This window comes from Brassica oleracea, chromosome C7 (assembly GCF_000695525.1).
Source record: "Brassica oleracea var. oleracea cultivar TO1000 chromosome C7, BOL, whole genome shotgun sequence".
NCBI classification, from domain to species: Eukaryota; Viridiplantae; Streptophyta; class Magnoliopsida; order Brassicales; family Brassicaceae; genus Brassica; species Brassica oleracea.
In genome coordinates, this window is record NC_027754.1 from 2,151,313 (window position 1) to 2,155,427 (window position 4,115).

Here is a 4,115-nt window from a genome sequence, read left to right on the forward strand (position 1 = left end):
ATATGATCTAAGTGAAACATATTGAGAGCTTTAGTTTTGAGTAGTTTCTAAAGCTAATAAGAAAAATTGTTCTTATAATCATTTGTGTTTCTAGAGATTTGAGTCTTGTGTCCCACTTTGTCGCAGTAGTGACACTTCCCCTTGAACTTCTCCACATTTGCATTGATTTCAATGCCTTTGTTCTTGAAATTTTTTCCAGAAGCCTTCAGGGCTGCAGAAGTTTTGGAAGGCTTGGCAGGAGAATGGGCGTGTGTCTTTCCTTTTCCTTTGTGCTCAGCCATTTGTGCTCAGCCATGTTGACACTATGCTCCTTAGCAGTGACTTTGTCAGCAGTTCTGTTTCTGGATTCCATCTGAAGCCTCATGATGAGCTCCTCGAGCCCCATCTTCTTCTTCTTGTGCTTCAAGTAGTTCTTGAAATCCGCATAGCTCGGAGGGAGCTTTTCAATGAAGCTGAGAGTTGTGAATGTCTCGCAGATGGACATTCCTTCAGCAGCGATTTCATGGCAAATGAGCTGAAGCGCTTCCACCTGATCCATGATGGGTTTTGAATCCACCATTTTGAAGTCGTGGAACTTTGAGACCACATACTTCTGGCAGCCAGCGTCCTCACCTCTGTACTTCTTGTCCAGGGATCTCCACAGCTCTTTCGAAGTGGGAATCTCACAGTAGACTCGGTCCAATGGGTCAATGAGGCGACCCAAGATGTATCCTTTGCAGACAAAGTCGGAATGCACCCATATGTCAACACTTGCGAGAGTGTGCACATCATCAATCCCGTAAGGGACAAGGGGATTATCCTCCTGGATGAATTTGTCCAGCTTGAGTGTTGTGAGGAAGAACAACATCTTCTTCTGCCACGTTTTTGAAGCCTTTGCCATCAAACTTGTCTGGCATCAGTCCTTGAGTGAACATGCTAGGTACAGACTGAGGAGTTTGAACTGCCACCGGACCAGTTGTGTTTCCTGGAACTGAACCCGTCTGATACAGACCAGCACCGAATAGGCTCCGGCGCGTGGTTTCATCAGCAGCATTACCCACTGGAAGGGTAGTTGTTGTTGTTGCTGCAGCGGTTGACACTGTGTTGGTTCCAACGGTTGTCACACCATTTTCATCAGTTGCTGCAACGTTGAGTGGAGTCTGAATGACATTCGTGGTGTCAATGGGGATGTTGTTATCGTTTGTCATTGTTTTTCCTGTAGAGAAAAACATGAAAACGAATCAGTACTCCATTCAACAAATAACATATTATTTTAAAGAAAAAATTATAGTTTAAAATCAATGGTCTTTTTTGGTGTTTGAACCAAATCATATCGATATTAGTCTGGAAAAAACGTTTTGCAAACTTGCTTAGAAAAGCGTTCGCATAAACCGTTTTGTATAGACTTAGAGTGTTTCATAAAATCACTTAAGGAAGCGGTTATGGAAACGATTCGTATACTTTTTTTTTAAGAATCGTATATCAAAAAACGTTACACAATAAGGCTAGAAAGTAATCCGCAAATCGTTATGAAATACATAGGAAACGTTTCGCGGAAAGGCTATAAAGCAATTTGCAAACATGTTTACAAAAGAACAAAGAAACGTTTCGCGGATAAGCAAAAAGCAAATCGCAAACATGTTTCAATGAAACCAGAAAAGGTTTCTTCGAATCGTATATAGATAAATGTTTTTCGGTAGTGCTACAAAGCAAAATGCAAATCGTTTATGAGATAATTAAGAAACGTTTCGCGAAAATACTACAGAGCAAATCACAAACATCGTTCTAAAAACCGTTAACAAATCCTTGCTAAACCGTTTTTCAATCCGATCAAACGCTTTAAATAAGAAAGCGAAATTAGAGTTAAGATTGTTGAAGCCGGATAACCGGACTGAAATAAACGATATAATAAAAGCGATATGTTAAGGAAATAAACGATTGTAAAGAGCGAATACAAGAACGATAAGAAATCGTATTAGCAAATGAACATGGAGTCGAGATATAATCTCTTTCCTTAACTCTAGATATTCGCTCCGTTAGTGAGACGGAACAGTACGAATACCGTGTCCTAGGATACAACCATGGCAGACGAATCACGCTTCACTCGTGATCGCCCTATCAAACTGTAAACTCTACGAAACACTCTCAGATTTAAGACTTACGCTAAGGGATTTTTGCTGTTGGTTTCGATACGAAAAGTAATCAATAATGAAGAAGAGGAGACGGGTATTTAAAGAAGAAATGAGAGTTCGAATTTCGTAACTGGCGGAGCACGTTAGCGAAATCTCTGAAATCTCGGGAGTGGAGAGTTGAGAAACTTTCTCCGCAAGATTTTCTTCTGTTGTTTAAACGCAAACATCATGTTGTTTTTGAGTATTAAATGGGTAAAAACATTTAGCTTAACTTGGTCCAAAAATAATTTTATTGGGCCCAAGGCCCAAGACCCAAGCCCAAGCCGAGCCGACCGGACGGCGGCGGCGCACGTGGGGAGCCTTCCTCTCTCTCCAAACTGTTTAACACCTCATAGCACAAGACCATATTTAAACTGCTTTATGATTCTTGTGTTCCCCGATGTGGGACATTTTCCCCTTCCTCATGACTAATAATGGTCTTTATGATATAAGCCTTAAGTCATTTATTTTTCACCTTAATAATCAAAGCCATTGGGCTTTTATTGTTCCAACAATTAATCTTTGTATAGATTCACCTCTTCCTATATCTCCCCATTCAAGAAATGAGTATCAAGTAACTCAATCTAAAGAAGAAGATTCCACAGATGAATCTATGAGCATTATTACCAAGGAGCACAAGCTTTTAACTGGAATATTCCAGTGGTTTTTGAAGTGTAAACGCAGTTTTTCCAGTGAAGAGAATAAAGAGAACCAAGTGGGTTGTTATTCTAAGTCCCATACCCAAGCTTTATCTTCTCCTAGTAATGGAGACTCAGATTCCAATCTGATGAAGACTCTGAAGAACCTTGGACAGTCCATGCTCGAACACATTCAGGTAACTTCTCAGTTCTTATATCATTCATGTGTTTCAACAGAAAAAAAATTGGTGTATAAAAGTTGGTAAAAGAATTCACATATAAAGTTTTGAAGGTGCCACTAAGATGTATAGGATTGTTTCTGATTTTTTTTTTCAGGTAATCGAGTTGATTTTCAAACAAGAACCTGGTCTGGTGCAGGGAGGACTGATAAGGAACATTGATAAAACAAAGTTTAACGAAAAGGGGCAAGCCACCGCTACAACCGCACTTAAGGAGCTTCGAAAAATCAGTCACTTGCTGTCAGATATGTGAGGTGTTGTTTCTCTCATTTCTTTGTAGTCAGTATTAGGAAAGGGAATCCCATATATAAGGATTACTTTTGTGTTTACATTTACCTACTTAGGAAATATGTTAGTATTCTTTTTCTGTTAGGGTTTCAACCTTATACAAGTTGTATATATTCTCGACTATGTTCATGAGGTCAATACAAGTTCAAATTTTACAATATCATCTCTACTTTACATGGTGTTGGGGTCAAAATCGGTCACGACGGAATCAATGACTGAAAGTCCCCGTAAAAATCAGCATGAACGTTTTTACGAAAATTATTCTTCGTAAAAAGAATCTTCACAAAGAGCCTTGCGGTAAAATCTTGTTCTAATCTCAATCGAACCACTAAATACCGATTGTCCGGATGCAACGGATACGTATCCAAATCGGCCACGGACAAGCTCAAGTATGGCCATCGCACCACGCACAAGCCAAGCTCGGTCGCTACGTAGCGACCGAGCTTGAGACCGACACAAGCCAAGCTCGGTCGCTACGTAGCGACCGAGCTTGAGACCGAGCACGCACACGGCTCGGTCGCTACGTAGCGACTAAGCACGCACACGGCTCGGTCGCTACGTAGCGACCGAGCACGCACACGCAAGCTCGGTCGCTACGTAGCGACCAAACTCCAGCCAAGCTCGGTCGCTATGTAGCGACCGAGCTCAAGCCAAGCTCGGTCGCTACGTAGCGACCAAACTCCAGCCAAGCTCGGTCGCTATGTAGCGACCGAGCTCAAGCCAAGCACGGTCGCTACGTAGCGACCAAACTCCAGCCAAGCTCGGTCGCTATGTAGCGACCGAGCTCAAGCCAAGCTCGG